This window comes from Cupressus sempervirens, chromosome 5 (assembly GCF_028749045.1).
Source record: "Cupressus sempervirens isolate cs-2001-9-10 chromosome 5, ASM2874904v1, whole genome shotgun sequence".
Lineage (NCBI taxonomy): Eukaryota > Viridiplantae > Streptophyta > Pinopsida > Cupressales > Cupressaceae > Cupressus > Cupressus sempervirens.
This window is the reverse complement of record NC_143122.1, coordinates 293,348,770-293,361,374: the sequence shown is the minus strand read 5'-3', so window position 1 is coordinate 293,361,374 and position 12,605 is coordinate 293,348,770. Positions and strand designations below refer to the sequence as shown.

General features: G+C 33.8%; 1 protein-coding gene across 1 annotated transcript in view; it reads right to left on the bottom strand.

Annotated features, from left to right (window-relative positions):
• LOC149555729 (glucose-inhibited division family A protein) overlaps window positions 1-12,605 on the bottom strand; it is a 329,684-nt gene that overhangs the window by 208,671 nt on the left and 108,408 nt on the right. The gene's annotated exons all lie outside the window — the stretch shown is intronic.

Sequence of the window (12,605 nt, the reverse complement as noted above, 5' to 3'; positions counted from 1 at the left end):
TGAATTTTCAGAATCAAAATCCTCATAATACGCCCACATAACCCTGTTTTCTTTGACCTTTGGCCTCAAAGGATAGTTATGGTTCATGTCATAGGGTCCTTTACAATAAAAACAAAGTTTTTTCTTCCTTAAATCATTCAATGTCTCTCTATCCAAAGGAGCAAATGATTTATCTTTATTTTCAGCCTTTGTTTCATTCCTCTCAGGTTTCTTGAAGAATGGTTTGTCTTTGCTAGATGATGCATCCTTTGATTCAAATTTATTTATTGCAGTTTCTTGTTCCATACTTCTAGCCTTTTTAATCACTTCTTGCAAATTGAATGGATCAAAGGCTTTTATCCAACCCTTTAGTGGTTCGGATAATCCCTCAGTGAACAAAACAACCAATCTCCTATCTGATATATCTGGAACCATAACGAATAGCCTCTGAAAATCACTAATGAAATATTTCAATCTACCTGTCTGTCTCAATTGTGCCAACTCTGTAAAGTAGACTTCTAGATCCTTCTTATCAAAACTCTCTACCAACCTGTCCACGAAGTCCTGATATGAGGTCACTTGGTTATGTTGAAGGGTAACCCTCCCATGGTACCACCAATCATGTGCAGCTCCTTCTAAATGTAATGTGGCATATTTTATTACCTCCACTTCTGTCATAGGTCTCAGTGCTAAGAAGGTATCAAGCTTGTGAATCCAAGCTTGCGCTATCATTCTGCTACTTCCATCAACTGTAGTCAAGGAAAGCTTCCCTGTAGCACACTTTAATTCATTATCCCTTGCCATGAGGTCTCCTATTCTGTCTGACTACACTGTAGTGTTCTCTTCTTTGGTTCACAAACCTCTCAAAAGTCATTCTCTCCCATACCTATGGTGCCAATAATTCCCATTCATCATTAGCAGCAATAAGAATATCTGCAAATGTCCCATCCTCAACTTCCTCTGTTGGCTCCTATACGGGTTCTTCTCTAACAAAGGTAGGACGTGTGGGCTTGTCTGCTGTTTTGGAAAGAGTTCTATGAGCTCTAGATGATCCCACTGCACTCCTGTTATCCCCTTGTTCTTGATTATGCCTATCCTGTGGGCTCGTGCACTCAACCATGGTGGTGAGTGCCTACAAATCTTGAGCCATCTGCTCTTGTCCTGTAACCATTGCTCCAAAAAATTTCCTTGTTTCCTGATCCTCATTCTTATTGTCTCTTGGTGGGCTACGCTCTTACCTGTCACCCATGGTGTCTGGCTGTCTGTCAAAATCTTGTTCCCTGTCAAACAAAGTTGCCTGCAAGTGTAAAATCTATGAGAGCCAACCCCAAGTGGCTGCATGTGATTGCTAAACCCTTAGGATGGCAGGATTTAGCTCTGATACCATTGTAATTACCCCAACTGGTTATAGCTTTGCCAAACACAAATCTTCTCTAATTCACTTGTTTGACATTTCGTCAAACACTTTGCAAGCAAGAGATATATTGCATATCTAAAGTTTGATTGCTTTCTAAATGCCAAACTTTTATAAATATGCTTCAACATCTAACAATGAAGATGCAAATGTTTTTGTATAACACTGATTACAAATAGAAAAGTATGCATCTATTTCAATAAGACATTAAGGCAACAAATTCTGATATAAAACTCTAATACAAATCAGATTACAAATGATCTCTAAATTCTTCACATGCCCTAAACTATTCAAATCTAACCTCCATGCATTACAAATGAAATAGATAGGAACTTGAAAACTACTCAAGGGAATCTGGAATTTTTCTATAGCAAGTTCCTGTAGCAGCAATGACACTATAGCGAATTACTGTAGCGACGACACTGTAGCAGCGTCAATATAGCAAGTCACTATAGCAATGATACTATAGCAGCAATACTGTAGCAACGGTACTATAGCAAGTTACTGTAGCAACAATACTCTAGCAGAGTTCCTGTAGCAATATCCAACTTAGTCCACAAATCTGGCCCTAAGCCACAAATTCGGCATAATGAAAAGACTGATTTGTCTTCTCCAATAGTCGCAATCCTTCGGAAGATATTTCACCACCTTAGTTATGCAAATCAATGGGAGTGATCGTTCCCAACGATCAATGTAAGAACTGCAGAAACCCTTGGCTCCACAAGCTATCTGAAAGAGTAGATGACAACACATTCGATGCTCAACAATGAAGTTGCCCTCCTTATTTATTCTTTACCTCCAATAGATGGATCTTCTTCTAGAAGATTCTTTTAATTTATTTATTTAACTTTAGTCTCTTTTAAATAAATAAATTAAATATAAAGTCACCTTTTAATTTTCATTTATTTAATGACTTTATAAGAAATTAATTTAATCAATTTCTCCTTATTTCTCCACTTAGCCTTCAGAGAATGTAAAGGCTAAGAACTCTACTGAAATGCTAAAAAGATGGGGACATTACAGTAGGTGTTTTATTGTTCTTCATCTTTAATCTTCACAATGTTATAATGAGACTTCTAATAACATCATCTAAATATTCCCAGTATTATATTCATGTTGCACTCCATACAAAAGATTGAATTTTAGGCTTGCTATAAGTCACATCACCCAATGCTCAATTTTGTCATGCCATCATGTTTTGATTCATCATTACTATCATATGCAATGTCACTGCCACTAAATTTTTTTATTATTATTATTTAAATATAAAATACAATGGAGATTCCCCACTACTTCCATTTGTTATTATTCTTGGCAAAGAATAATGGAATTTTCATTTCTGCAATCTCATCAATGGTCAAGTGTAAAGTGAGACGATAAGTTGTGAAGAAACATGTCCTTTTATGGTACATGTCTCCTAAATCTAAATCTCCCTCTTTTTCTCGCAAGAACATTCTCAGAGGAAAAGATCAAGACAAGTGCTCATATATTTATATTACTAATTTTTATTATATGTAGCAATAATAATAATACATACAATTAATACATTCAATAATACATGTATTATTGTTACACATGGTAATACTTTCTTATTATTTATAATGATAAAATATCACATTAAATATATAAATTACTATTTATAAATGTGTCAAATGATACCTTTGATAATAATACATACCATATAACTTTCGAGGAGTCTACGTTCTTACTCTCCTTTCAACTGATGCTTGGACCATCACTCCCATATCACTGACTATGGCAGATCGTTCATTGGTACACATCTCGGCCCGATATTGCCCTTAACCGATGTGTGATCTCATGTGATTTTCTCTTTGGGTTCTTGCATAGTATTCATAGTTATTTTTATTGTCCTTTCCATGTTGGCATCATTGTGTTCATTGGTGGTCTTGCCCAAAGAGAATATCCTTTTCCCGATATGTTTTAACATGTATATTTTCCATCTTGGCCGACAGCATGGGTTTATGGCATCTTGATGTGCCTGAAATAATCGGCGTTACTACTCCCGTGATCCTTATTTATATCTATTTTGCTACTTCATTTCCATGGTCGTGCTATATTCCATTTATTCTTATTTTCAGTTATTGTGACTTGTTCTTATTGGATGGTCCACGTAGGATATCATGGCATATGTCATTTTCTTTAGCTATTGTGACTTGTTCTTATTGGATGGTCCACGTAGGATATCGTGGCATATGTCATTTTCCTTGTATTTTGAAACTCTATGTTTCCTTGATTACGAGTATTGTTTTCCTGACCTATTTTCGTTCATTGTGTCTCCTATCAATGGTTATTTTGCACTGAATGTGGTTGCTATTTATTTTGGGTAGATGCTTTTTTTTTTGCTAATTGATTCTCATTGGTGGTTATGTGTCTATCCCCCTCTATCTGGAGTCAACATAAAAGCGCTCATTTATGAGCAGAGTTAAATTGCTTCTCACAATCGATGGCCATTGCCATGTGTAGATACCATATAGTGTTTAGTTGAACCTACGCATTCACCCTCTATCAGTTTAGTATTTGTGCTTTATTATTTGATTTTTCCATTTCTTTTCTGATGAAAAATTCAATTATCCATTCCACCTTTTATTAGAATTTCTTTAATCTCTTCAGGAAATGTCACCTCAAGACTTTCATAATTATTATATTCTCCCAAAAAATTGTAATTGCATAAAACAAATCATCCAAAATAAGATAAGGTTGATGCTGACGTTACTCCCTACTATAGGAACATATGTAGCCATTTGTGGTTGTTTGAGTTGAATAGAGGACACCCACGACAAAAGATGTATACGTTGTCAAAGATATCACGATTTGCAAGCTAAGGATAATTGTCAATATCTAGAGTAGTGAATGGTCCGCATCCAGATTTCAAATCTTCAATTCATATTTGCTACTACCCTTAAGAATTGGATGACCGCTCTGCAATCATAACGAATATAAGATGATTGTCTATCTCCATATCAAAACCCAAATAGATGTCTACTTATACCCTTGACTCTCTTCAGTGATACCACTTGATGTGCTGATCAACTTAACATTCCTTTTCTAATTCAAATAGCCTCTTACATATCGTTATATTTAATGCAATAGTTGAAGATTATCCTTTACAAACAGGTGTTCATAAAAAATGGGTATGGAAATATATTTCAAGAATGGATTTCATTTATTTCCATGGACTATAGAGTACACGTTTGTTTTATTTGCAATAATTTCTCTAGCCTGACTACAAAGGACTCATTCGAATGTTGCTCACTCCTCCGGTTAGATTGCTGCCGTATTTATACAAGTTTGACAAATATGTAATTTGTAATCTTCCTACTCAGATTCCTAACATCCACCAAATTATTTCCCTTCTTGCCTCTATATCTGGTCTTTCCAATATGGGCCATCTTCGTTGGTGATATAACCTTAGAATGCAAATTTCTTTGATTGCTCTATTACATATGCAGCCTAACTCTGATACCATGTAAAATTTCTAGGATTGTTTCTGCAAATGTAGAATCATGGCCATTGTTATTGATGATTTCCAAATGCAGATTTGAGGGATCATAAATATAAGAGGAGACATGTCTCTATATTTAATCATCATTAGTTAGTATATTAATAATATAAATAACTATATGTAAAATATGTATATTATATATATAATAGTATTTATTAAAAGATGATTTACTATCAATAATGAATCTCATGAGCATATCAATCTGACTGAACTACAAACTTAACACTTCCTCTTAGTTAGGGAGAATTGATATAGAACATATTATGCTCTTGAGTATATGAAGGGATATCATCTCAGTATGATATTCCTAAAATGGCACATTAAGGATATCAACATAAAACCATCAATACACACACATATATATTAACATATATTACATATGGAATTTGCTTCGATTCACAATGAGGCTAAATTTCTCAACAATAACACAAGTACAATCAATATATCCAAAAACCTTGTGATGCACACAAAGACAAAACACATTGAAATCAAGTATCATCTACTAAGGGAATTGGTTCAAGACAAAGGGATGAGATTAGAACATGTGAAGACAAAGGAACAAATACCAGACATATTTACTAAGGCTTTACCTAGGGATGCATTTATGTATCTAAGAGGTAAACTTGGGGTTATTCCCCTATCTGATGCTAACCAAAGCAAAAGACAGTGATGCATCAACCAAGTTCCATTGAAGATTTATGAAGTGGATGCAGATTGTCACACTTCAGGTGTGAAATGCAAAGCATATTGCATATGAATCAGTACAAAAGGTACATAGTAACTTCAAAGTTTGTATCCTTTGGCATTTGATGTCAAAGAAGGAGAGTTTAGTGTCAACAAGGAAGAATTGATGTCCAAGAGAAACAGGGAGAGTTTTGTATCTCAAAAGAAGGATTTTCAGATAATGGAATCTACAGCAAAGAGGGAGAAAATGACAATAGTCCACAATAGAGTGTTGGCAGGTGTAAGAGGGAGAATTCATGTGGAAGCAGCTGAGACAAATCCAGGCAGAATCTCAAAGGGAGTTGGTATGGATGAGAATCAGAATGAAACTAAGGATATTATCTAATTGCTCATACTCTTATTATTTTATGTTGACATGTGTTGCCATCAATGCCAAAGAGGGATTTTGTTGGAAACAATTCTTCAATTGTATGTTGTCATTAATGTTACACAAATGTCAGTATTAATCAAGCAATGAAGGATTGGCAGTATTAACCAAGCATATTCAGTATTGACCGAACAGTTGGGTAATGAAGATCATTTCATTGTTAACTGAGCAGTCAGTTAATGATGGATATCCTGCTTGCATTGTTAACCGAGTGGTCAAGCATCGAAGGACTTCCAGTATTAACCGAGGGTTCAATCTCAGTATTGACCAAGTAACAGCAGAATACAATTGTTTAATTATTAACTAGTTGAGGCTGACTATTTGGATGCTTAATGATTATTTGAAAGAGTATTCAAGCCGACTTATCAAAGCTTATAATATATATATGAAAGGTCAAATAGTGAGGATAAAATGCACAAGTGCAATATGGAATAAGATGGATATGTGAGCACAGGAAAAGGCAGAGTAGGAAAGTGTGGAAGATAAGATGCAAAGAATATTCTTATCAATAAGGATCCAGAGATCAAGCTAGAACAGAGATTTGAATCTGCAAAGGAAGTTGCTTCATAAATCAGGTCAAATTAATGTTACCTTCTAACCATTGTAGTGGTGAAGAAATCTCTTAACAAAGTTGCCTTAATGTAAATCCTCTAACAAGGTGACATTTCAAGATTAAAGTGTTTGAAGATGTCTAACCAGGCCACTCCTAACATGGTGATCTAAATCCTCTAACAAGGTCATACTTAGTATATTTTGTAACCTTTAATAGGTTTGGCTCCTAATAGGGCTCACTTCAGAAGAGTGAAAAATATTGTAACTAGTTGGATGGTGGTTTTCCCAAATTGGGTTACCACGTTAAATCTTGGTGTCATTTGTGTTCATGTTATTTGCTTTATGCTTTATGTTTCTGCAACTAAGTTACTAAAGGTTAAAACAAATTAATATTCACAAGATAACTTTGTTAACCGAGTGACGGCAATATCTTAGTTATAACCGAGCTGGACAGTATTGCATTATCAGTGAAAAGTTTGATTTGACTTTTAGGGACAGGAAATTATTTTTGTGGTAACTGATTCACCCCTCCCCTCTCAATTACTCTCTTCATTTCCAACAGCTTCAACTTCTTTCAGCTTGCTCGTCTAATCTTAAGGCTCTCTAAATAGCCTTGTAATTGTCTTCCTATCCACTTCGGGTAGGTTTTTGTCTTTACTCAAAATATTTGGCATTAATTATTTCACTCAACAACAAATGTCGACTTCCTCCTCAAATTTCACCTTCTTATCACTAGATACAATTTTTTTGTCGTTATGTGAACCATCTCTTCCTTCAACTAGATCTTGAGATATCTTACTTTTTTTTATAAGCAGGAAGTCGAGGCCATATATTAATCATAAAAAGTGTACATCCCAACTCGTGAGGCACTGAAAGAACGAAGTTGGGTGATAGTGCTTCAATTCAGCCTTGATTTTACAAATAGAGACATATATCCAAGCTTCATAAATATGCAATTCATAAAGGAATCCATTTTTATAATCTTGAGGTACCTGAAAGTCACAAAATACTAAACAAGCAAACCATCTAATGTATCATTGTTAGGAATTTGAAACTTTAGCAAAGCTTCATAAATATGCAATTCATAAAGGAATCCATTTTTATAATCTTGAGGTACCTGAAAGTCACAAAATACTAAACAAGCAAACCATCTAATGTATCATTGTTAGGAATTTGAAACTTTAGCAACTATGCTTATGTTATGAATTAGTAACCAAAAACTGAAAGGAGCTATCGACAAGATATTGAAGAGCTATTCCAAGGATTCTTAAGGGAAAATTAAACCTAATATCATGATTCAAAAGAGAAAAAACCAACAACACTTACATGATTGAATCATATCCAAATAATTTAGGGTACAACTTGTAAGCCCATTAGATCATTATATTCAAAACTAAAACGTCCCAAATACAAGATAAAGAAGATCTGGGCTAGATAGGAAGAAGACTAAGAGAATGAAAACAAATAGTTAGTCCTCCGGAATGAAAGGAGTAGAAGGAAGCATCTCTGCCTCAGAGACATCTTCTTCATACAACAAAAGTTTTAGGCATTCTACGCTTACTTTGTTATTATTTTCCCATGCCCAAATGAGCTCCTTAGATATGTATTGTTCTATCCAGTTGTTTACCTTGCTTCTTTTGACATGCAGAAAACAGAGGAGAAAACATACATTTATTTGAATGATGGGAAACCATTCAATCAACCTTGTTGGATCACAAGAAGTCATAATAGAGAAAAGAGGAACTAGTTGCCTGCCATGAAAGGGGATGTCATAATGGCATGGACAACACATTAGTAGATCTTCTCTTAAGTTAGCTATAACCTTTTCCAGATTGCCCAGATATTCAAGTTTGAAGAGGCTTCTTACCATAGTATTAATACTGCCCTAATCTATTTTTGCCAAGCTTTTCGTGGCTATAAACATAGCCGTGATATCACTGAGTACATTGTTGTCTTGCATTTTGTGATCACAAAATGTAGGTAGTAGTACGAAACATTTTCAACTCAGTTTCACATTTCTCTGAGTTTAGTTCATTATTTAAGCGGTTATTATTGATCAATCAATCAATTCCAATTAATATAATGAATCTTTTTACTGAAGGCTTATTTCAAGTCTTTTTAGTTTTTCTGTTTGTCAAGCCTATGCTTGATTATTGAAGCCTTTAACGTTTTTTTCTTTTTTTTGAGTGTGTTTGTTAGCTTTTGGTCTTTTGGTTTTACTCAAATCATTGCTTTCAGTTTTCACTTCGATTCGATCTATCTTAGGGCTTAATCAAAGTTGGCAATCAAAAGATATGACCATTTTGGTGCAAAAAAGGAGGACCTTTTAGGTGCAACTGCATGAATTAAAATATCATGTTATATTTTTAAGTTGACATAACATAAATTCACTTTATGACTTTATCCTTTTAATTTTCACTTAAAGTAACTATCGTGCACTTTATGTTATATTTTTAAGTTGAGTTGCTTTTTAATTTTTCACTTAAGTGACTATATTAACTATATAGTTTAATTTAATTGTTGAGTTTTAAATCGAAACATCTTAATAAATATTACTTTTAAGATGATATTTGTACATACTATATTAACTATATAGTATAAATATTATTTATGACCCATTTGAGTAATATTTCTTCAAAAATTAAATTGACATGTGCAATTGCGATTTTGAATTAAAATGTCATGTAAAAACACATAAAACATGTTATTACATGTGTTTTAAAATGTGCAATGACTTCCAAAAGGTGAAATATGCATATTACATGTATTTTTCAAAATATACAATTGCACCCAAAAGATGCATTTTTGCCTAAAGGTCATTTTTGTGCAAAATTTTAAACATGCATATGTACCTAAAAGGTGTGTTTTTGCTTGTGGCTTCCATTGCTAACATGCAATTTCACCCAAAAGGTGTGTTTTTGCCTTTGGACTCATTTTTTGAAGTAAACTGAAGATTGAACAATCTGAAATGCTCTAGTACATCTAAAACACTCATTTCAATTATACGAACAACAAAAATACCAAATTTGCAAAGACAAATGATTATCAATAGTGAAATTAGTTTCTTTTTTATGTGTCTTTATAACCCCAATTTCCTAAATAGCATTTAAATCCACTTTTAGGTTTTTAATAGAATTTATAATATGTGTTCAAACTTGACCACTCATATTCATGGACTATTAATGCACTTTATATCATTTAAATAATATAACTTGTGTGCATATTAACTTTATAAAATACTTTAACATTTTGGCCTCTAAAATAAATTTACATTAGTTGCACTTTAAGTCAATTAATTAAAGAGCCATGGTTTATTGAATATAAAGTGACTTTTTAACTTTAAATTAATTATTAATAAAGTAATCACTTCATTAATACCTAAAATAAAATAACTCCACAAATGATCATTATTTCTCAATGTCGTTCGAATGTGGGAATTAATCATTATGCCCACTATGCACCCAACTATCTTACTAAAAAATAGTAAGTGTCCCTCTCTATCTACCATTGGCTTATTATAGATAGTAAATCCATCATTATTTGATCAAACACACTATGCATTGCAAACATAGCACGTTTAGGCGCCTTGCTGTAAATAGAAACCTTGACTTTCTTAAAATAGTCATTGACTTTAAAAAATAATTGACCTGTATTAGTCCAACGAAGGCCAAACCTAAACATATACCGATGGATAACACACACTAATATATGTCAAGACAAGACCCTTTATCCAATATACTTAACCTATGAGAGCTAGCAATAGGCTAATCCAATAAACTCTAATGCTCATGAAAATGCGACATTACAATCTGCCCTCCTAGAGATTGTTTGTCTCCAAGCAATCATGACTGCAAAAGAACTCCACTACACTAGAAGTCCAAAGGAAGACTGTGAAATATCCCACACAACAACAACACTATTGAAGCACTAGCATAACCACATACTGCATAAGAATGAACAACAAACCCATTGTCCAATCTCTGTGCATTGAGAATTGTACATTCAAAACCAACAATGTACATGAGATTCAGAAATGAAACTGCAAATAATCCACACCATGTACACACTATAATACTCCCAATGAATCCAAATTGGAACCCTAATGCACAAGAAGGCCCTTGCAGCACACTGCAGAGTGTCTAACCACATATACATGGATCCCAACACATGAATAGAAGTTTGCCAATAAGAACATCCTCAAACTTTTGTTGCTCAACACTAATCCCAACTTCACCATACCAGAAGTGGTGAAGCCAACAAAACAAGACCCACCCAAACTATGGTGCTAACCCTCTCACCACCTAGGTCCAAATACAACTAAGACTCATGTTTAACTATATTGTGGAGACAAAAACATCGATAGTTCTTTGTAACAGAATCCCTACCTCCATCCTTTGCTAAACTGTCATGGATGTGACGGCTCGATCAGTAGTCCCCCACCAACTTTCACTTACTGAATCCATCTACTAATGATGTTGAGTACCCATCCTATAAAAGATGGTATAATCCTGAAGCCAATCCACACTGATGCATCATCAAGTCCCCAACATGTGGAACAAAAGAAAAATTGCGAGCACTCATCACTAACAACTCTAGATTTAGGAGAGGGTTATAATCTTTGACCCCTAACAACTGAGGAGTCATGGCTCCATTGAATATAAAATGATTTTTAATTTTAGAAATACTAATTAGTAAGGTAATTACTTTATAAATATTTGTTAATGAAGTAATTAATTTATAAATATTTATTAAGGAAGTAATTACTTAGTTAATAATTAAAATGAGATGACTACACAAATCATCATTATATCTTAATTTCATCTATGCCTAGGAATTAGCCATTGTATCGAGTGTGCACCTACCTATTTTACTAAAAATAGTAAGAGACCCTCTCTATCCACCATTGACTTACTATAAATAATAAAATATCTCATTATCTGATCAAACCAATTGTGTATTGCAAACGTAGCTTGTTCAATGCCCTACTATAAATAGTAACCTTGGCTTTCTAGAAATAGTCACTATAAATAGTGAGGTAAACTAAGTCAAGCGCAAGCCAAACCTAAACATATATTGAGCTTTGACAAAGAGTACATACTAATCTTTGCCAAAAGGGGACCCTCTATCCAACTACCTCCTCTTAAGAGGACCAGTGACATGCTAGTCCAACAAACTCAAACACTCACAAGAATGGGTACATTACATAAATCATTTAAGAAATATGCCCAAGGGCAATCAAGTGGGTGGCTTATTTTTAACATTGTATTCAAAGATTCTTCAAACATAATGAACAAGCTTCTTCAAAAGGTTTAACAATGGATCATACTTTGTCCATCATTTTCAAGCATCATCAACATACTTTCAATCATTTGGAAGGCAATAAACAACTATTTCCCCAAAGACCTAACGTTTTGTGATAAAGCTTTCATCAAACAAGGACTATGGATGGATTTTGAGGGCTTCATCCTTAATAAAGTTTTCAAAACACTAAATGTTGGAACTTGTTAGTGGAAACTAGGGTTTGTGAATGCACTTTAGGTAATCAGATTCAAATCACCAAAATGGATTGATGATTTGCTTATCATTTTCCAAAGAAAGAAATCCATCTTGCCAAATCAATGTCATTGAGAGGAATCAACTAACATCAAATTGGCTATCTTTAGTCAATATAATTTGAAGACAAATATCATTAGATAACGTTCCAGAAGATTTAGCATGGATAATGATATAATTAACCAAAATTTAGTTAAGATTTTATTGTTTTAGATGATCCAATTTGGACAATATTTTAAAGGTTTGCTCGATTGGCAAGTGAGCCATCTCTGGCATAGAGCTCCAGTAGTTGTTTTTGTATATATCTTTAATAAATTGCATATAGCTGGAGCATGCGAATCTTCTCAAATGCTTCTAAATATGTGCTTCTCTGACATCGATAGAAGCAGATTGTAATTTGATATCTAAATGGTACTGAAAGTAATGTGTAAGTTCACTTATGTGATCTTGTTATATTTTGATTTTCTGTGTAC